This window comes from Triticum urartu, chromosome 4, assembly GCF_003073215.2.
Source record: "Triticum urartu cultivar G1812 chromosome 4, Tu2.1, whole genome shotgun sequence".
Classification (NCBI taxonomy): Eukaryota; Viridiplantae; Streptophyta; class Magnoliopsida; order Poales; family Poaceae; genus Triticum; species Triticum urartu.
Window position 1 is genome coordinate 82,964,547 of NC_053025.1, and position 23,246 is coordinate 82,987,792.

A 23,246-nucleotide genomic window follows, 5' to 3' on the forward strand; every position below is an offset into this window, starting at 1 on the left:
GCCCATCGCGGGCCCGCGGGAGCCCGCGCCACCGCCGTCGTCCGCCCATTTCGGCCCACGCCTCAGCGCCCCGTCTCCGTTGCCGGAACCCTAGCGCCGCCCCGTGTGCCGCTCGCCATCTCCGTCGCCGGCGACCTCCGCCACGTCGCCCCGCTCGACTTCCTCTGCCGCCCGCGCGCCTGGTCGCCTCCGAGCCGCCGCGCCCCGCCTGCCTCTCCTCGCCGCCGACGTCCCGCTCCGCCACGTCGAACGCCCTTCGCATCGCCGGCGACCTCGTCGACTCGCCGCCGCCGTCGCTTGCTTTGCCGCGCCACCCAACGTGCTCCGCCGCCTCATCGCCGCTCCACCACGCCGCTCGCCGCCTTCGTCGCGCCTCCCGGCCGCCTCCCCTCGCCGCTGCGTGCTCCGGCAACCGCGCCGGCGTACGTCACCGGAGCTCGCCGGTTTTTCCTCGCCGGAGCCCGTCCCGGCCGGATCTGCTCCGGTGGATGAGATCCACCAGGAGTTGAACCAAACGCCGCGCGCCCTCGTCCCCGGATCCCTCCGTCTCGGATATCCTCGTCCCGTTGACTTTTCGAGAGGTGAAATATGACTAAGTCCCGAAATCTGCTATGTTTTTTATGCAATATTCACCGCATTATAGCTCTGCATCTGTAGCTCCGATTCGTGCGTGTAGCATATCAAAATGTTCGCCTCGACGAGTACATCATTTAATCTCATTGCATAATTTTCATTTGAGCTCATATTGATGCCCGAAATGCTATTGGAAGAGGGCTATGTGAGTAATTTGTCAGATCTGTTTCAGCAAATGGCATTTTATCTTTTTTGCCATGATTAATGTGTGCATGATATGATCTTGAGCTCTACATGTGTTTTTTTAAATGCCATCCATCTTTACATAGGTGCTTGCCATGTATTTTTGTGATCTATGTGGTGACTAGCACAAGCTTGCAAAGTAGCGTAATCGGTAATGCTGATATAAGGGACTTAGAATCTCACTAAGTCCTTGTCCTGATTTTGTCGTTATGCGATATGTTCATGTTGTTTCCTAGTGATCCGTGCCTCTTTTGAGGATGATCAGTAGTAATGTTTTGTTAACATTGTGGTGCTCTACCCATCCATGTCTTTTTTTGCAATTATGGAGCACCTTATCTTGAGTCAATCGAGCTCTACTTTTGCTATAAAGTTAATCCTGGCAGATTGTTGACATGTTTAGCGATTTTGCCGAGGATGTTGCTATTGATCCGTGCAAGCTATGATGTTGTTCTTGCCATGTCTAGCTTCTATGCCATGTATTCTTAATGGGTGTATGCTTAGTTTGTCATGCCATGCTCTGTAGTGAGTGCATCGAGTTCGTAAACATGCCTACTCGTTAACTGTTTTGCATGCTCCAGTTTTTCACTAAGTCTGAATCTGTTTATGTTTTTGCCATGTTCACATGCTTGCAATTGTATTTTATGATCCCTTTTGGCTCAATGTCACTAAGGGACTTTTGTTAAGTGCTTTGAGTAGCTTCATGCCATGCCTTTCTTTGCCATGTTAAGTTCCTGTAGCATATAGTTTTCATGCTCCGAAGATTGCTTCCTGATGTTAAATTCCAGACGTGTTATTTTCACTAAGTCTGAAACCTGTTATCATTTGCACTTTTGCCATGCTTATTTGAGCCTGTTAATGAGTGAATTAGTCGTAGCTCAGTGTTCATCTTTTGTCAGGCATCATGAGTGGATCCCTGCCATGTATTTTGTTGTCATGTTTGAGTGCTGTAGCATATTTGTCTTGATGCATTTAGCAGGCTACTTGCTGTTTATCGCAGACCGGTGCCATATTTGTTTTGCTTGCCATTTCCAAACCGTGCATCCGATTCCGGTGATACTTATATCGATTTCAACCAAAATCATATCACCTTTCTAGTGGCACTCTTGGATTCCCAAGTTGAGGCCAGGTTCAATCATTCTTTTGCAAATCATGCATATGCACCGCATACCGCATCTCGCATATCATACCATGTTCGTGTGTTGGTTGTTTACTATGTTGTGTGCTTCTTTCCGGTGTTGCTTCTTCGGGTTGGTTCCGATAAGTCGCGTTTGTGAGGACCCGTTCAACTACGTCCGTTTTTCTTCTTCATGGACTTGTTCTTCTTCCTTGTGGGATTTCAGGCAAGATGACCATACCCTCGAAATCACTTCTATCTTTGCTTGCTAGTTGCTCGCTTTTTTTGCTATGCCTATGCTGCGATACCTACCACTTGCTTATCATGCCTCCCATATTGTTGAACCAAGCCTCTAACCCACCTTGTCCTAGCAAATCGTTGTTTGGCTATGTTACCGCTTTGCTCAGCCCCTCTTATAGCGTTGTTAGTTGCAGGTGAAGATTGGAGTTTGTTCCATGTTGGAACATGGATATTTTGTTGGGATATCACAATATATCTTATTTAATTAATGCATCTATATACTTGGTAAAGGGTGGAAGGCTCGGCCTTATGCCTGGTGTTTTGTTCTACTCTTGCCGCCCTAGTTTCCGTCATATCGGTGTTATGTTCCCGGATTTTGCGTTCCTTACGCGGTTGGGTTGTAATGGGAACCCCTTGACAGTTCGCCTTGAATAAAACTCCTCCAGCAAGGCCCAACATTGGTTTTACCATTCGCCACCTAGCCTTTTCTTTCCCTTGGGTTCTGCAGACTCAAGGGTCATCTTTATTTAAACCCTCGGGCCAGTGCTCCTCTTGAGTGTTGGTCCAACCTGTCAGCTGCCGGTGGCCACCAGGGGCAACTCTGGGCTGGCCTACCGGAACCTTGGACAATCCGGTGTGCCCTGAGAACGAGATATGTGCAGCTCCTATCGGGATTTGTCGGCACATCTGGGTGGCTTTGCTGGACTTGTTTTACCATTGTCGAGGATGTCTTGTAACCTGGATGCCGAGCCTGATCGGATTGTCTTGGGGGAAGGAATATCCTTCGTTGACCGTCAGAGCTTGTGATGGGCTAAGTTGGGACACCCCTGCAGGGATTTGAACTTTCAAAAGCCGTGCCCGTGGTTATGGGCAGATGGAAATTTGTTAATGTCCGGTTGTAGAAAACCTAAAGTTGACCTTAATTAAAATGCATCAACCACGTGTGTAACCGTGATGGTTTCTTCTCGGCGGAGTCCAGGAAGTGAACACGGTGTTGGAGTTATGCTTGACGTAGGTTGTTCTAGGATCACTTCTTGATCATAGTTTCTCGAACGTGCTTTGCCTTCTCTTCTCGCTCTCATTTGCGTATGTTAGCCACCATATATGCTAGTGGCTTGCTGCAGCTCCACCTCATACCTTTTACCCTTCCTATAAGCTTAAATAGTCTTGATCGCGAGGGTGTGAGATTGCTGAGTTCCCGTGACTCACAGATACTTCCAAAACCAGTTTGTAGGTGCCGTTGAACCGTGCAGATGACGCACCCAAGCTCAAGGAGGAGCTTGATGAAGATCTCGTTCTTTGTGTTGTTCCGTTTCCAGTTGATCATTAGGGGAGCGCAGTCGGGACGGCCGGGTATCAATGTAGCAGTTAGGGTAGTCTTCTTTTATTTTGGTTCCGTAGTCGGACCTTGATTGTATCTGGATGTTGTAATGCTTTATTCATGTAATTGTGTGAAGTGGCGATTGTAAGCCAACTATGTATCTCTTTCCCTTATGTATTACATGGGTTGTGTGAAGATTACCTCATTTGCGACATTGCTTTCAATGCGGTTATGCCTCTAAGTCGTGCTTCGACACGTGGGAGATATAGCCACATCGAGGGCATTACAAGTTGGTATCAGAGCCTTCCCCGACCTCAGGAGCCCCCTGCTTGATCGAATAGTTGGCGTTGTTGAGTCTAGAAAAAAATATTTTGAGTCATTTAGGAATTATATATATCGGAGAGTTAGGAATTCTTTTTACTCCTCAGTTCCTTCGTCGCTCTGGTGAGGCATCCTGACGTATAGTTTTGACTCTTCTCTTCTCAAATTTCACTAAAAAAATTTTAGGATCACGCGGGTATCTTGGAATCGTTCCAATGGTTTTGTGACGAGAACATTGTTCTTGGTGCCACCTGTCATTTAGGGGTTGTGGCAGTGTCCCGGGGAGTTGAGCTCCGAGGTGTTGTCATCACAATTTTATCGTTGGTGTTCTGGAATACCTGAGTTTAGTTTCACCGACATCGAAAATCTCTTTTATGCAGTTGTTGGTGAGATAACCTCGACGCCACCCAGTACTGGGGCGGGAGTTCAGGAGTATTGCCATAACTTGTATAACGGATGCTTTTCGAAGGTTGAGGTAGACGATTTTCGAAGGTTTCTTGGTTATGTGTTGAAGGATGGATATAGCTGGATGTAGGATTTGCTAGTTTTGGGTGAGATATTATGCTTCCCCTGTATCCCCAACACCTGATTGCATAACCGGAAAATTTCGGGAGTTTATAAGTGGGAATTCAAGTAGCTCTTAGGATATCTTTCCATCAGATGTATGATATGAAATTGGGGTTCGACGTCTAGTGGTCCGCCTATCCACGGTTGGTTTTACAGTGGTCTCATTGTGTCTTAAAGAGTCCTTGGCTATGCTGACTCGGGGACGCTTCGTATGTCATGTGCACTGCCTTGTACATGATGGTGCTGTACGATCGAGCCCGTGTAGGCCCCACCATGAAAACTTCAGACGAAATCTCTATCATATGTTTGTTCCGGCTTATTCTGCAAGCCAATCCTTTGTTTTGCTTTGAGTTGTGGTATTCGAGTTGCTTCGAAGTAAAGTGTTGATTCCATACCTTCCCCAAATGGTGTTCTCATACTCCGATGCGAATACTAATCCTTCTTGATAATCGAGATTGTCATGTCAAACCTTTTCAACTGGCGTGTTTTCTCTTCAAGGGGATCCGATCATTTCAACATCCGCAAGATCAATTATCAGTTATTCTCAACGGTGTTTGTTTCATCCGTCTCCAAGTTGCCTTTGTTTTTTCCCCCCCCCCCCCCCCCCTTTTTTTTCAAGGATTCAGATTTTTTAATCAAGTATCCATTTTATTCTTGTGAAGTCTCTCCATTCTTTTCCGTCAATGTTCTTACCCGGTGATTTTCATGAAGATCCTAACGGAACCTCAAGTACATCTTTACCCATTCTAATTCTTCTCCGGTGGTTTCAATCCAAGCTTTCGGTGTTGATCATATATTTTTCCTCGTTTCAAATGCCTTCTCATACCGATGCACCTCTTAATCATTCACCTCTCGCTATTCATTTGTTCCGGAGTGCTCAAGATATATCGAAGATTCGTGTTTTCATTCCTAATCCGTTCAAGTTATTTTGAGGTTGTTATCTTATTCAAGCCATTTAATTCAATCGGTGCAATCTCCTTTTCAAGAAATCGTTCAACGATGTATCTTTTCAGTGAGCCCTAACCCACAGATTTTTCCCAGGATCTTACCTGACTCTTCTTAGTTTCCTGGAGGTAACCTCAATTTCATTTCGAAGTTTGACGTAAGAATGAAGTTTTCATCAGTCAGATGTATTTCTCCAAGATCTCTCAATTTCTTATCATCGTTGGATCAACCTTTCCATTCTTCATCCCGGAGTATCTCAACAATTTGGTGGTGTTTCTCATCGTCATTCTCAGATTTTGAAGACCGAAGAAGAGTTTTACCTCCATTTCTTATACGTTCTCCCAGAGATTCGTGATTCTAGTTTGAGCCCATCCTCTCATAATTGTTTTCGATTGTCAGAATTCTTTCACCTATCCGGAGCAATTCAAGATTCTGTCAGTTTGATTCTCTGAAGGCCATCATCTCAGAATTATTCATTTTCAGATTTCAGCTATTGTTCTCCAAATCTTACCGGTGCATCAGTCAAGTATTCTCTAATCAGTTCATGAACTATTCATCTTCTTGTATCTAAATTCTCTCAAGTATCTTCGTTCATTTCATAATTCTTCCCGGTGTTCCTTTATCTTTTCTTCGGCCATTTTAATTCTTACGGTGGTTCATTCAGGATTCTCTTCCTTCGTTTATCATATCAATTCATTCGTTCTTTCCAATCCTACCGGTGGATCATTGAAGGCCTCTTCAAGTTTGCGCTATATCTATCTTAATCCTTTTCAACGAGAATAAGTAGTATGTCAAATCCGTTGCTTGTCATCAATTTAATTTGGTGAAGGTTAAGCATAATGTAATTCTTATTCTTGTTTCATCCATATGTTAATCTTTTCTTCTGGAGTTTGTTCACGATGATTAAATTCTTGGTTTCAAGTGCTCGTCTTTCTTCCCCGGAGTTCCAAGCTCTAATTATCACGGAGATCCATCTAAATCATTGCAAGTATTCACCTTGTGTTTCCAACTTCTTTTTTATTTTCGTTATTCTTTTGTTTACCGGAGTTCTTCATGAAGTTTCTGCATGATGGTCCATAAAGGACTTAATCCGTTCTCGAAACATTCATCAAGATTATTTTCAGAGGAGTTCAAGCTTTCTTCTTCTTGCAATCCGGAGTGCAATTCGTTCTTCCGTATCATTAGAGGTGGTATTATGTCATTCTTGATAATTTGAGTTCATGTTCCATGATTCACATGTTGTTAAGAATGAGATATCTTAAATCCATCACCCTCTTCATTGGAGTTATCTTGTGTCATGTTTCACCTAAAGCTTTCCCTAAGGATTGTTGCTATTAATGGTGACAATAAATGACCCAAGTTCTTCATTTATCCTCCCGGTGAATAAGTTTCTCGTCTCCTTGTTGATATCAATCCAATCAAATCTTTTCCGTGAGTGGCAGAATTTCACCTCATAATTTTGAGTTGTCTTCCATAAGCCCACAATAAGATTATTCTTTTCTTTGTTGGTTTTTCCAACAACTCCGTTCTAGCATTTGTTGTAAGCGTGCTCTCTCAAGATCGTGTTTCCCTTCGTTCATTCCATTCCATTCTTACTTTTGTTCCGGAGGCATTGTGATGTTGCTCTCTTCAACCCATCTTCTTGTTTTGTCAGGATCGTGTTCTTTTCTTGGTTTATCCATTTAACCGAAGCGTTGTGTCCTCTGCTCAAATTCTTTCATCTTATCAAGTTGCATATCACTTTTCAACCGGAGTGCTACCCGAATCAGTTCTTTCTTTTCCTCTGTCTTAACGGAGTGTTTTCAACTTCGTTCATATCCGTTGCTTTCTTTCCTTAAATTTTGCTCAACCTCGCAAGGTTCGTGGTTTCACTCGTTTGTCAAAGAAGCAACTTAGTTTTACCTCTGCTCTTTCTATTCCGTTTTCCCCTCCGGTGCCATTCTAGATCTTGGGACGATATCCTCTCGTAGTGGTGGAGTGTTGTAACGCCCCGAGACCGATGTGCCAGGTGTCCTCCAGTATTCGTTGTTGTTTCCTAGTCATTGCTTGCGTATCATGCATTGCATATCATGTCATCATGTGCATTTCATTTGCATACATGTTCGTCTCATGCATCCGAGCATTTTCCCCGTTGTCCGTTTTGTAATCCGGCGCTCCTATGTCACCCGGTGCCCCTTTCTACCTTTTTTCGTGTGCGGGTGTTAAACGTTTTCGGATTGGACCGAGACTTGCCATGCGGCCTTGGTTTACTACCGGTAGACCGCCTGTCAAGTTTCGTGCCATTTGGACTTCGTTTGATACTCCAACAGTTAACTAAGGAACCGAAAAGGCCTCGTGTGTGTTGCAGCCCAACACCTCTCCAAAGTGGCCCAAAACCCACCTAAGACCTCTCCATCATCTCGGTCGTTCGATCACGATCGCGTGGCCGAAAACCGCACCTCATTTGGACTCTCCTAGCTCCCTCTACCTATAAATATGCCATCCCCGTCCATTTTCGCGGACGAAACCCTAGATACATCGTCCCCGCGCCGCCGGACATGTCCGCCCGGTGGCCGGACACGTCCGCCGCCTCCCGCGCACTATCCGCAGCTACCACCTATCCTCCGCCGCAGTCTCCACCGCGCCAGCCCGCGGAGCCCATCGCGGGCCCGCGCGAGCCCGCGCGAGCCCGCGCCGCCGCCGTCGTTCGCCCGTTTCGGCCCGCGCCTCAGCGCCCCGTCTCCGTCGCTGGAACCCTAGCGCCGCCCCGTGCGCCGCTCGCCGTCTCCGTCGCCGGCGACCTCCGCCACGCCGCCCCGCTCGACTTCCTCTGCCGCCCGCGCGCCCGGCCGCCTCCGAGCCGCCGCACCCCGCCTGCCTCTCCTCGCCGCCGACGTCCCGCTCCGCCGCGCCGGACGCCCTTCGCATCGCCGGCGACCACGCCGACTCGCCGCCGCCGTCGCTTGCTCTGCCACGCCGCCTGGCGTGCTCCGCCGCTCCACCGTGCTACTAGCCGCCTTCGTCGCGCCTCCCGGCCGCCTCCCCTCGCCGCTGCGTGCTCCGGCAACCGCGCCGGCATACGTCGCCGGAGCTCGCCGGTTTTTCCTCGCCGGAGCCCATCCCGACCGGATCTACTCCGGTGGATGAGATCCACCGGGAGTTGAACCAAACGCCGCGCGCCCTCGTCCCCGGATCCTTCCGTCCCGGATATCCTCGTCCCGTTGACTTTTCGAGAGGTGAAATATGACTAAGTCCCCAGATCTGATATGTTTTTTATGCAATCTTCATCGCATTATAGCTCTGTATCCGTAGCTCCGATTCGTGCGTGTAGCATATCAAAATGTTCGCCTCGACGAGTATATCATTTCATCTCATTGCATCATTTTCATTTGAGATCATCTTAATGCCCGAAATGCTCTTGGAAGAGGGCTATGTGAGTAATTTGTCAGATCTGTTTCAGCAAATGGCATTTTGTCATTTTTGCCATGATTAATGTGTGCATGATATGATCTTGAGCTCTACATGTGTTTTGTTAAATGCCATGCCATCTTTACAGAGGTGATTTCCATGTATTTTTGTGATCTATGTGGTGACTAGCACAAGCTTGCAAAGTAGCGTAATCGGTAATGCTGATTTCAGGGACTTAGAATTTCACTAAGTCCTTGTCCTGATTTTGTCGTTATGCGATATGTTCATGTTGTTTCCTAGTGATCCGTGCCTCTTTTGAGGATGATCAGTAGCGATGTTTTGTTAACATTGTGGTGCTCTACCCATCCATGTCTTTTTTTGCAATTATGGAGCACCTTATCTTGAGTCAATCGAGCTCTACTTTTGCTATAAAGTAAATCCTGGCAGATTGTTGACATGTTTAGCGATTTTGCCGAGGATGTTGCTATTGATCCGTGCAAGCTATGATGTTGTTCTTGCCATGTCTAGCTTCTATGCCATGTATTCTTAATGGGTGTATGCTTAGTTTGTCATGCCATGCTCTGTAGTGAGTGCACCGAGTTCGTACACATGCCTACTCGTTAACTGTTTTGCATGCTCCAGTTTTTCACTAAGTCTGAATCTGTTTATGTTTTTGCCATGTTCACATGCTTGCAATTGTATTTTATGATCCCTTTTGGCTCAATGTCACTAAGGGACTTCTGTTAAGTGCTTTGAGTAGCTTCATGCCATGCCTTTCTTTGCCATGTTAAGTTCCTGTAGCATATAGTTTTCATGCTCCGAAGATTGCTTCCTGATGATTAAATTCCAGACGTGTTATTTTCACCATATTTGTTTTGCTTGCCATTTCCAAACCGTGCATCCGATTCCGGTGATACTTATATCGATTTCAACCAAAATCATATCACCTTTCTAGTGGCACTCTTGGATTCCCAAGTTGAGGCCAGGTTCAATCATTCTTTTGCAAATCATGCATATGCACCGCATACCGCATCTTGCATATCATACCATGTTCGTGTGTTGGTTGTTTACTATGTTGTGTGCTTCTTTCCGGTGTTGCTTCTTCGGGTTGGTTCCGATAAGTCGCGTTTGTGAGGACCCTTTCAACTACGTCCGTTTGTCTTCTTCATGGACTTGTTCTTCTTCCTTGCGGGATTTCAGGCAAGATGACCATACCCTCGAAATCACTTCTATCTTTGCTTGCTAGTTGCCTCGCTTTTTTTGCTATGCCTATGCTGCGATACCTACCACTTGCTTATCATGCCTCCCATATTGTTGAACCAAGCCTCTAACCCACCTTGTCCTAGCAAACCGTTGTTTGGCTATGTTACCGCTTTGCTCAGCCCCTCTTATAGCGTTGTTAGTTGCACGTGAAGATTGGAGTTTGTTCCATGTAGGAACATGGATATTTTGTTGGGATATCACAATATCTCTTATTTAATTAATGCATCTATATACTTGGTAAAGGGTGAAAGGCTCTGCCTTATGTCTGGTGTTTTGTTCTACTCTTGCCGCCCTAGTTTCCGTCATATCGGTGTTATGTTCCCGGATTTTGCGTTCCTTACGCGGTTGGGTTATAATGGGAACCCATTGACAGTTCGCCTTGAATAAAACTCCTCCAGCAAGGCCCAACATTGGTTTTACCATTCGCCACCTAGCCTTTTCTTTCCCTTGGGTTCTGCAGACTCAAGGGTCATCTTTATTTAAACCCCCGGGCCAGTGCTCCTCTGAGTGTTGGTCCAACCTATCAGCTGCCGGTGGCCACCAGGGGCAACTCTGGGCTGGCCTACCGGAACCTTGGACAATCCGGTGTGCCCTGAGAACGAGATATGTGCAGCTCCTATCGGGATTTGTCGGCACATCTGGGTGGCTTTTCTGGACTTGTTTTACCATTGTCGAGGATGTCTTGTAACCTGGATGCCGAGCCTGATCGGATTGTCTTGGGAGAAGGAATATCCTTTGTTGACCGTGAGAGCTTGTGATGGGCTAAGTTGGGACACCCCTGCAGGGATTTGAACTTTCGAAAGCCGTGCCCGTGGTTATGGGCAGATGGGAATTTATTAATGTCTGGTTGTAGAAAACCTGAAGTTGACCTTAATTAAAATGCATCAACCGCGTGTGTAACCGTGATGGTCTCTTCTCGGCGGAGTCCGGGAAGTGAACACGGTGTTGGAGATATGCTTGACGTAGGTTGTTCTAGGATCTCTTCTTGATCACAGTTTCTCAAACGTGCGTTGCCTTCTCTTCTCGCTCTCATTTGCGTATGTTAGCCACCATATATGCTAGTCGCTTGCTGCAGCTCCACCTCATACCTTTTACCCTTCTTATAAGCTTAAATAGTCTTGATCGCGAGGGTGTGAGATTGCTGAGTCCCCGTGACTCACAGATACTTGCAAAACCAGTTTGCAGGTGCCGTTGAACCGTGCAGATGACGCACCCAAGCTCAAGGAGGAGCTCGATGAAGATCTCGTTCTTTGTGTTGTTCCGTTTCCAGTTGATCAGTAGTGGAGCCCAGTCAGGATGATCGGGGATCTATGTAGCAGTCGGGGTAGTCTTCTTTTATTTTGGTTCCGTAGTCAGACCTTGATTGTATCTGGATGTTGTAATGCTTTATTCATGTAATTGTGTGAAGTGGCGATTGTAAGCCAACTATGTATCTCTTTCCCTTATGTATTACATGGGTTGTGTGAAGTTTACCTCACTTGCGACATTGCTTTCAATGCGGTTATGCCTCTAAGTCGTGGTTCAACATGTGGGAGATATAGCCGCATCGAGGGCGTTACAGTTGCTGTCCTTTGGTGCCCATCATATGATTGCGCGCGTGGATCACACCCTAGGGTTAGTTGTATGTTGATATGACTATGTATTGGAGGGCAAGAGTGACAGAAGCTTCAACCTAGCATAGAAATTGATGCATACGGGATTGAAGGGGGACCAATATATCTTAATGCTATGGTTGGGTTTTACCTTAATGAACATTAGTAGTTGCGGATGCTTGCTAATAGTTCCAATCATAAGTGCATAGAATTCCAAGTCAGGGATGACATGCTAGCAGTGGCCTCTCCCACATAATACTTGCTATCGTCTAGTAAAGTAGTCAATTGCTTAGGGGCAATTTCGCAACTCCTACCACCACTTTTCCACACTCTCTATATTTACTTTATTGTTTCTTTATCTAAACAGCCCCTATTATTTACTTGCTCATTATTATCTTGCAAACCTATCCAAACAACACCTACAAAATACTTCTAGTTTCATACTTGTTCTAGGTAAAGCGAACGTCAAGCGTGCGTAGAGTTGTATCGGTGGTTGATAGAACTTGAGGGAATATTTGTTCTGCCTTTAGCTCCTCGTTGGGTTCGACACTCTTACTTATCGAAAACTGTTGCGATCCCCTATACTTGTGGGTTATCAATCATCATCTTGTGCATTTGATCTCCATCTCCAAAGCACCGTCATGATCACAATCGTCACCGGCTTGACACCTTGATCTCCATCGAAGCATCATTGTCGTCTCGCCAACTATTTCTTCTATGACTATCGCTAACGTTTAGTGATAAAGTAAAGCAATTACATGGCGATTGTATTTCATACAATAAACCGACAACCATATGGCTCCTGCCAGTTGCCGATAACTGTGTTACAAAACATGATCATTTCAAACAATAAAATTTAGCATCATGTCTTGACCATATCACATCACAACATGCCCTGCAAAAACAAGTTAGACGTCCACTACTTTGTTGTTGCAAGTTTTATGTGGCTGCTACGGGCTGAGCAAGAACCGTTCTTACCTACTCATCAAAAACCACAATGCGGTATAGTGATTGCTTTTGATCTTCAGAAAGAACCCTGTTCATTGAATCCGATTCAACTAAAGTTGGAGAAACTGACACCCACCAGCCACCTGTGTGCCAAGCACGTCGGTAGAACCAGTCTCGCGTAAGCGTACGCGTAATGTCGGTCTGAGCGGCTTCATCCAACAATGCTGCTGAATCAAGAATCAACTAGTGACGACAAGCAATATGTATATACCCATGCCCATAACTCCTTTGTGTTCTACTCGTGCATATAACATCTACGCATAAACCTGGCTCGGATGCCACTGTTGGGTAACGCAGTAATTTCAAATTTTTCCTATGCACACGCAAGATCATGGTGATGCATAGCAACGAGAGGGAAGAGTATCGTCTACGTACCTTCGTAGACCGTAAGCAGAAGTGTTTTATCAACACGGTTGATGTAGTCGTACACCTTCACGATCCGTCCCGATCAAGTACCGAACGTACGGCACCTCCGCGTTCAGCACACGTTCAGCTCGATGACGTCCTCTCCTTCTTGATCCAGCAAGACGGTCGAAGTAGTAGATGAGTTCCGGTAGCACGACGGCATGGTGACGGTGTTGGTGAAGAACAATCTTCGCAGGGCTTCACCTAAGCACTACGAAAACTATGACGGAGGATAAACTAGAGGGGACGGGGTTGCCGGCACACGGCTTGGTGTTTCTTGATGTGTCTTGGGTGCTAGCCATGCCCCTCTATTTATATGTTGAGCCTTGGGGTCGAAACTTGGAGTAAAAGCCTCCACAAAGTCGGTTTCACCCGAAAGGAAAGGGTCCTTCTCGGACTCCAGGGCCAAACGCCAGGGTTCCCGGCGCCTGCACCCAGACGCCAGGGACCCTGGCGTCTGGCCCCTGGACTCCGCAAAACTTCCTTTTGCGCTTTCCAAAAACCTTGTGGGTTTTCCCCTTTGGCCCAAATAAAGTGTTCTCGTACCCAAACATTTTGGGAAACATCCGAAACCCCTTCTGGTGAATTCCGTAAACCTTCCAGAGACCAAACATTATTATCCCATATATCAATCTTTATCTCCAGATCATTCTGGAGTTCCTCGTCATGTCCGTGATCTCATCCCGGACTCTGAACAACATTCGGTCATCAACATACATAACTCATATAGTACTATATCATCAACGAACGTTAAGTGTGTGGACCCTACGGGTTCGAGAACTATGTAGAAATGACCGAGATACCTCTCTGATCAATAACGAATAGCGGAACCTTGACGCCCATATTGGCTCCTACATATTCTACAAAGATCTTTATCGGTCGAACCGCATAACAACATACGTTGTTCCCTTTGTCATCGGTATGTTACTTGCCCGAGATTCCATCGTCGGTATCTCAATACCTAGTTCAATCTCATTACTGGCAAGTCTCTTTACACGTTCCGTAATGCTACATCCTATAACTAACTCATTAGCTACATTGCTTGCAAGGCTTATTGTGATGTACATTACCGAGAGGGCCGAGAGATACCTCTCCGACAATCGGAGTGACAAATCCTAATCTTGTTCCATGCCAACTCAACAAACACCATCGGAGACACCTATAGAGCACCTTTATAATCACCCAGTTACGTTGTGACGTTTGGTAGCACACAAAGTGTTCCTCCGGTATTCGGGAGTTGCATGATCTCATAGTCATAGGAACATGTATAGTTATGGAGAAAGCAATAGCAACAAACTAAACGATCATCGTGCTAAGCTAACGGAAGGGTCAAGTCAATCACATCATTCTCTAATGATGTGATCCCGTTAATCAAATGACAACTCATGTCTATGGTTAGGAAACATAACCATCATTGATTCAACGAGCTAGTCAAGTAGAGGCAAACTAGTGACACTCTGTTTGTCTATGTATTCACACATGTACTAAGTTTCCGGTTAATACAATTCTAGCATGAATAATAAACATTTATCACGATATAAGGAAATATAAATAACAACTTTATTATTGCCTCTAGCTAGGGCATATATCCTTCAGCGGCGTACTTGGAGGAGTAGAGCGGAGTGGGCGGAGCTGCGCGCCGAGCGGGAAGGGCCGGCGACGTTGCCGGTGCTGCGTTGATGGGTGCCGGGTGCTGATAAAGTGGATCCGCAGCTGCCGGAACTGCCTTGGTCGACGACTGAATGCCTCAATGCAATGCGGAGGGAGACCTCCTCCACATCGCCGGGGTCCGCTTTGCGCAGCAGGCTAGACCAGTCATCGTCGGAGCTGGAGTCCCCACCGAAGGAAGCGCTGCTTCGGTCGCCGGCCATCGGATGCCTTTGGAGGGGATCGGAAGTGGAGTGGACGGAGAGGGGAGTGAAGTGGAGTTCGGATTGACCGTGGTCTAGGGTTTTTCGGACGACAATATTTGTGGGGCATGCATGGGCCAGGCTGGGCCAAGTTGATGTGGCGGGCGCACCCGGACGCGCCCCGACCGCCCCATAGCCGCCCTATATTTGGGCTGGATATGCGGGGTGCCGGTCAGTCCGGGCATTTGAGGGCGGTTTGAGAGGCTCGATTGGGTCAAAATTTCGTGACCGGTCAGTGACCGGGCGGCCTATCCGTGCATTTGAGACGGGCTTGAGAGGTCCGATTATAGATACTCTAAGACATCAAAGGAATAATTGAGTAAACGTACAGATTGCAATTACCCCCTGTGCGGGGAAACTGAAACAACTGATCATCTTTTGTTTTGATGTACCATTGCTATCTTTGTCTGCTCTTTGATCGTGCAAGAGCAGACAACCCATCACGAGAATGAGGGACGGGGCGACGCCGCAGGCGACGATGGGGGTGATCTCTCCTACCAGGGATCGGCGGGTTGGAGGCCGTTTCTGGGCATTATGCGACGACGCCGGCGATGCGGAAGATGAGAATGGGGACTCCGGCGGCGAAAAGTCTCCGACGAGTTCGCCGACGCCATCCGATGCGATCTGCGAGGCATTCCGAGTGGGTTACTCTAAGAAGGATGTGGCGAAGCTCGTAGACTTGGTGATTCCCCTTGATGATCCGGCATGGCAGGGAGTTGAAGACGATGCCGTTGAGGTTGTCCGTCGGGTTGTTCATCGGCGCACGTCGGCGGCGGTGATCCGACCATGGCGAGGGCCTCTTCCAAAGGTATGTCTCCCTAAACCTACGTCGTCAGATTTCTTCGAGGCCGGGGTGTGGAAAGTAGTTCAGAGAAAGAAGAAACCGAGGTCGGCAACGGCAATGGCCGCGCCGGTGCCGGCGTCCGGCGGATCAGTCGAGATCCGAGCCGCCAGGGCTCTTCGTTTCAATTCACTTTTTGGCCTGGGTGGGCTCGAACAGTGTGGTATGGCTCTGGGCCGGCCTGAGGATGGGTATGAGGCCCATCACCAGGCAATGCAGTGTGGGCCGGGGTTAGCCGGGTATGAGGCCCAGGCTAACCCGGATCCTATGTCTGCTGGACCTGACGGCCTGTGCATGCGATCGACAAATCGTTCCTCGTTGTGCCCCGTGTTGCTGCCGTCGTTGTGCCCTAGGGCTCGTCGTCGTGGGGGGCCGTCAGGTTTTTCCAGCTGCGGTCCGGGGCGGGCCACTCGAATCCCTCCCCTGATGGCGGGTCGGGGTGATGCTGCAGCGCCCGGTCCGAAGTTCCCGGTCATTGTCGGGGCGGCGCCGGCTGGCCGTGGTGCCGGGGTGCCTCAAGGGCAGCAGCCTGCATTGCCGACAGGTTGGGGCGCGTCGCCGGGGCCGCGGCCTGCGATGGTTGCTGGGCGCGGTGCCCCGCCAGGGCCGCGACCTGCGCCGGCTGTGGGGGCAGTGCCGGCCGCTGGGCATGGCGGGCACGGCCTCAGGCCACCAGCGCCGACTGCTTCTTCTGCTGCTTTGGGCCGCGGTGCTAATCCGCCGAGACCGCCGACGCCCGGGGCGGCTGTGGTTGCACCTCGCAAGCAGGCTTCAGTGCCGATTCAGCCGCCGCATGCCGCGCCTCCGCCACATTACGTTGCTAGGCCGCCTCAGAAGCGCGGCGTGATAGCACAGATTTCGCCAGCGCTACCTTCGGCGGGCGAGGGTGGTGCAGATGCAGCTCGGGCGCCGGCTACTCGCGGCGGTAATGGTCCACCCCGAGGAAAGTGGGGCGATGATGGATACAATGCTTATGGAGACGGGCAGCATCGTGGCTCCTCGTCTACAGGGGGTGGGCGTGGCCATGCATGGCAGGGTGATGGGTCAGCTGAGCGACCTTTCTACGACCCTCCGGGAGGTTTTGTCGAGGGGGCGTCTGGCCCTGACTACAGGCATCAAGGCGGCTACCGAGGTCATCGTGGGGGTCGCAGTGGTCGTGGTGGTAGGCACCGATACCGCCAGCCTCCACCGCCTGCTGTGGTGGAACCGACGGCATCCTTGGAGGTCGATGCTCTCGGTCAGACGACTTAGCTATCCGGGCAGGCTATGGATCTGGTGACTGCTCTGGCTTCTGCGGACGTGCCGCTGACGGAACCCTTAGTGACGGGGGTTGTTGACAAGACTGACGCAGATAGAGCCGCCAAGTGGGCGTGTAAAAAGGAGAAGATGTTGTGGTACCGTTGTGGCGAGAGAGGTCACTTTATTGCTGAGTGTGAGACCGACCTTTGTGATACATGTCTCAAGCCCGCGCATGAATCGGGAAAGTGCCCCATTCTACGAGATTAGATGTCGAGTATCACCATCTATGGAGTGTATTGTGCTGAACTGATGTTTTTTGAGTCTCCCAGTGCGAGGGAGATACCTGACGAACCCCAGAGCACAACTACAGGGATTGTCAAAGTCACTAAGAGTGAGGTGTCTAAGGCGCAAATCATACACAGACTCACTGAGTTAGTTCTAGGTAACTTTGTGTGGGAGCTCACTCGCCTCGAGGATAACACTTATAAGGTTGACTTTCCTACCTCAGAGGACTTGGAATGTATGTTGAGTTTTGGGTTATGCTGAGTACCTGGTACTGAGTGCATCCTCGAGTTCCATGAGTGGAAGCGAGTTGAGCCGCAGGGCAAGCCCCTCACCCAGGTTTGGTTGCGATTCTCAGGAGCTCCTTCCAAGCCACTTCACGATGCTCGAGTTGCTGCTAGCTTGGGATTTTTTGGTCGGGAAAACCAAGAAGATAGACATGGCGTTCACCAGAGCTAATGGAGTGGTCCGCTTGCTGGTGACTGTCCTCGACATTGAGTTTGTGCCTAACGTGGTCAAGTGGACCTACAGGGGCGAGGTTTTTGACCTTGAGATTGAGTTTGAGGATACGGAGCTTTTTGCCGAGGCTTTGGCAGGGACGTATGTGGATATGCATGATAAGGATGATGGTTTGGGTAATACGGAAGCCCGAGAGGATGATGTTGAGCATCAGTCAGCCAACGGGTCGAGCTCCACCTTGCAGGCGCCTGGATCTGGAGCTGCTTCGCCTGGTACGGTACCTATGAGCACACTGAGATTCGGTTCTTTTGAGCCTGCTTCTGCACCTCCCAGGCTTTGGAGCGATCGGGTGGAGTCTGACGACGTGCTAGAGGGCACGCTTCCCCATTAGACTATGCAGGGATTGACGGCTCTACCGAGAGGGGGGAGGATCGTGGGCAGGTAGCTCCTTCTTCCCCTTCTCTTTTCGATACTTCGCCACGATTGAGGACCGAGGTGGAGGTGTCTCCAGTGCCGTTCGGAGATGTGCCGAGGTTGACAGGGAGCCCGGGGAAGGAGGCCTCGGCTCTTTCTTCTACAGCGGTGGTCAGGCCAACCTCACATGTGACATATGTTGGCTCCGAGGGCCGGCAGTCACCTGCTTTGCCGCAGGGGGTGGTCCTACCATCGCCGGCTTTCGTGGGTGCATCACCCGCCGGTTTGACTACTGGTCTTGGAGAGGAGCGGGGGCAGGCGGCCCCTGTTCTCACCTCCCCTTGCCAGATTTTGGGCGGGTCGTCGCCTGAGTTGCCCACGTCAGGTAGGGAGCGTGGGCAGGAGGCACAGCGCTCTTCACCCATGCGCTCGTCGGGGCCGGTGCCGGCGCCGGGTCCTGGGGATACTCTGCATTCGCGCGGTGGGGGTGGGGCGGGAGGCCTTACCCCTATTGAGGCTACGAGGGAGGAGGTCATAGCTTTTGGAGGCATCCCGAATCCTTTGTCTGAGGGGCGGCAGATGAGCTGTCGCATCCAGGACCAGCCGGATGTTGATGACATGCAGCTGAGGTGCGCCAGGCGGGCGGCCAAGCTTCGTGATATTGAGGTCACAACTGGTATGTCGGTCAATACCTCCAATTCTATTCTGCATTTTTATGATGTTGAGATTATTCATAATGCTAATCAGCTAGGAGTTTCTCTAGGTGGTAATGATAATGAAATCTCACATTAGGTTAATGATCTATTGGATCTTGAAGCGGATCGTGCTTTAGATATGATTCGCAATTTAGCATCTATTAAACCTATGAATGATTTCGAATTGCTCAGTTGGGAGTCAGGGTCTTAGATACGCTTTGTGCAGATATTGCCCCTCCCCTCCCTAAGACCGAGGAGGAGGAATATTCTTTACCTCTTGGGGATAGTGAACCTATAGGGGATCCTTGCGATAGACCCACTGACCCCGGTTGTGAGGTCCGGGTGGAGGACTTACCCAAGCCTAAACGCAAAATTTATCCAGCATCGGCAGTGCGTAGAAGTGCTAGAAACCGGGTGACCAAAAAATTTCATGATGAGTTATGAGAGGAATTTTTTGGAATAGCAGAGGTCTGAGGGACTTGGCTAAAAGAAGGTTTCTAGCAGAGTCTTCTATCGAGCATAGGTTGGATTTTATTGCTCTTTCTGAAACAGGAAGAGGCAATTTCTCTCCTCAATTCCTAAATACGTTATCGGGAGGTGTCGATTTTGATTGGCATTGTCTCCCCCCGAGAGGAAGATCAGTGGAATCTTACTTGGGGTTAGATGCGAAACATTGGAAGTTTGGAGTGTGGTCATGGGAGATTTTGCAGTCAAATTTTGGGTGAGGTCGAAGGTCGACGGGTTTAGTTGGGCCCTGGTGGCGATGTATGGGGCCGCACAGCCAGAACTCAAACTGGACTTTTTGGCAGACCTAGTCCGTATTTACGGATCTGAGCAGCTTCCAATCTTAGTAGGGGTGATTTCAATATCATTAGAAGGAGAGATGAAAAGAACAACGATAATTTTGATGGCAGATGGTCGTTTATGTTGAACACCATTATTGAGAGGTTGGATCTGAGAGAGATAGAGCTTTTGGGTAGAAAATTCACATGGGCTAATACTTTGCCCACTCCTACGTTTGAGAAGTTAGACCGTGTCCTCGCGAGCGTTGACTGGGAACAGAAGTTTCCTCTAGTTACCGTCCAGGCATTATCGCGCGGAATCTCGGACCACACACCTTTACTAGTTGACTCTGGTGAGGCAGCACATGTGGGGAATAAGAATACTTTCTCATTCGAATTAGCGTGGTTTGAGAGAGAAGGTTTTTTTGATCTTATAGCCAGGGAATGGGCTAAAGATACAGGAGGAACAGCGTCAATTGAGAGATGGCAGAATAAGATATGACACTTGCGAAGTTTCTTGCATGGGTGGGCTAAGCATCTCAATGGGATTTATAAGGTTGAAAAGGAAAGGCTCCTTTCCCTTATTCAGGCCTTAGATGTAACAGCCGAGTCCACGATACTGGATTCAACGGAACTTCATGTTAAATTAGATGCGGAGATGAGATTGAAAGAACTCCTGCGAGAAGAAGAATTGAAGTGGGAATTGCGGGCGAAGGTTCGCAAAGTGGTCCAGGGGGACGCCAGCACTCAATTCTTTCATATGATCGCCAATGGCAAGCATAGAAAGAAAAGGATCTTTCATCTTGAGCAAGACGAAGGGATGATTGTAGGGCAGGAGAACTTAAAATTATACATCACTAATTATTATAAGCAACTTTTTGGGCCTCCCGAGGATAATTTCATAACTCTAGATGAGTCGCGGAATGAGGATGTCCCTCAGCTTGCTTCAGATGAGAACTATTTTAACTGCCCCGTTTGCGGAGAAAGAGGTGTTTGAAGCTATTTCTCAGATGAAGAATAATAAAGCTCCGGGGCCGGATGGATTTCCAACAGAGTTTTATAAGAGGTGTTGGCATATTATCAAAGGGGATTTGCTTCCAATGTTCCAGGATTTATTGCTGGACAGCTTCAATTGTTTCATCTGAATTTTGGAACCATCACTTTGCTTCCTAGGAAAATAGAGGCGGTACAAATTGAGCAATTCAGGCTCATCTATGTTTTGAATGTAAGTTTCAAAAATTTTACCAAGGTTGGGACAAATAGACTTACGCAGATTGCGCATTCTGTGGTGTAGCCGTCCCAAACTGCTTTCATGCCGGATAGAAACATCCTTAAAGGGGTGGTGGTCCTGCATGAAACGCTCCATGAAATTCATACGAAAAAACTAGATGGGGTAGTTTTCAAAGTGGATTTCAAAAAAACGTACGACAAAGTCAAATGGCCATTCCTCCAACAAGCGTTAAGGATGAAAGGTTTTGATCAAGCCTGGAGACAACAGGTAGAATCTTTCACGCAAAAAGGAAGTGTTGGAATTAAAGTGAATGATGATATAGGTCACTATTTCCAAACACATAAGGGCTTGAGACAAGGAGATCCGATGTCACCTATTCTATTCAACATTGTAGTTGACATGTTGACGATTCTAATAGGGAGAGCTAAGGATGTTGGCCAAGTAGGTAGTTTGGTACCTCATCTAGTTGATGGAGGTGTCTCTGTCCTACAGTACGCAGATGATACAATCATCTTTATGGAGCATGACTTGGCAAAAGCGAGAAACATGAAGCTGGTGTTATGCTTATTTGAACAATTGACCGGACTAAAAATCAATTTCCACAAGAGCGAATTGTTCTGTTTTGGAAGAGCCAATGAGGAACAAGAGGCGTATAAGGGATTGTTCGGTTGTGAATTGGAGGCTTTACCTTTCACGTATTTAGGTGTACCCATTCATCATCGTAAGCTAACAAATAGCGAATGGAAGTGCATTGAGGATCGTTTTGAGAAGAAATTGGGCTGCTGGAAGGGCAAACTGATGTCGTATGAAGGCCGTTTAATTCTGATTAATTCGGTTCTCACAAGTATGCCCATGTTTCTGTTGTCTTTTTTCAAGGTACCAGTGGGCGTTCGGAAAAGACTAGATTTCTATCGATCCCGTTTTTTCTGACAAAGTGATGAGCTGAAGAGGAATTATAGATTAGCTAAATGGGACATTATTTGTCGGCCGAAGGACCAAGGGGGTCTAGGTATCAAAAAATTTGAGGTAAAGAACAAATGTCTTCTTAGCAAATGGTTGTATAAGCTTTCTCGAGAAATCGAGGCCACTTGGGCACAGATTCTGCGTAATAAGTACCTTCATTCCAAAACTTTATCCCAGGTGACAGTGAGGCCAATGGATTCGCCTTTCTGAAAAGGACTGATGAGAGTTAAACCAATCTTTTTTAATAGGACCAAGGTTGTAGTTGGTAACGGTACTTCTACGATATTCTGGGAAGATACTTGGCTAGGGGATGTGCCTCTCGCGCTTCAGTATCCTTCCCTCTATAGTATTGTTCAACGGCGAGATGCAACCGTTGAGTCAGTATGTCAGTCCATGCCTCTAAATATCAGCTTCAAGAGAGCGTTAGCCGGCAACCGTTGGAAAGTTTGGCTCCATCTTGTGAGAAGATTGATAGATGTTCAACTCTCTCAACTTCCGGATCAGTTGTGTTGGAAGCTTACTAGGAATGGAGAATTCGCGGTTAAATCCATGTATATGGATGTTATTAATTCTAGCTCTATTCCTACTTCGAAACATGTGTGGCAAGTCAAAGTTCCCTTGAGAGTTAAAGTGTTTATGTGATTTGTTCACAAACAAGTCATTTTAATTAAGAATAACTTGATTAAACGCAACTGGATCGGTTCCTCGAGATGTAGTTTTTATGGCAGGGATGAAACAATCAAACACCCCTTTCTCGATTGTCCTTTGGCAAAGATTCTTTGGCAATCAGTGAACATAGTCTTCAATATTACTCCTCCGAATAATATTAACACGTTATTTGGGACGTGATTGGATGGGATTGAGCCCCAAATAACGAGACACATTCGTGTAGGAGTTTGTGCTTTATTATGGGCTATCTGGAATTGCAGAAATGATTTGGTCTTTAACAGAACAACAAATACTCATTTTTTGTAGGTTATCTTCCGAGCTACTGCGCTGATCCGTATGTGGTCATTACTCACTACGACGGAGGCCAGGGAGCGTTTGGTTATTGGATCTATCCGATGGGAGATGATAGCACGTGATATTTTCAGCCGGTTTGGATGACGGTCATGTAATAGGATAGGCAATTAGTTTTTATATCTTTTTTATGCCAGCCGGTTGTGGCCTTTTTTATTTTGTTCCTTTGCTCTGTGTGAGCAGTTTTTGTTTAAAACCCGAAGACTTTTGTTGAACCTTTTTGCTTACTTAATAAAGATGATCGTATGCATCATATTGATGCAAAGGCCGGGGATATCCCCTTTTCTAAAAAAACAGGACTGCTGTACAGACGACGTTTCACGGACGATTTAGGACAACACTCCATATCACACCATCTATTTCAAAACCCAATGTACAGAAAGTTTCATTGAGTAAATTAACGCTATGTGCAAAACTTGTACTTCTACCAA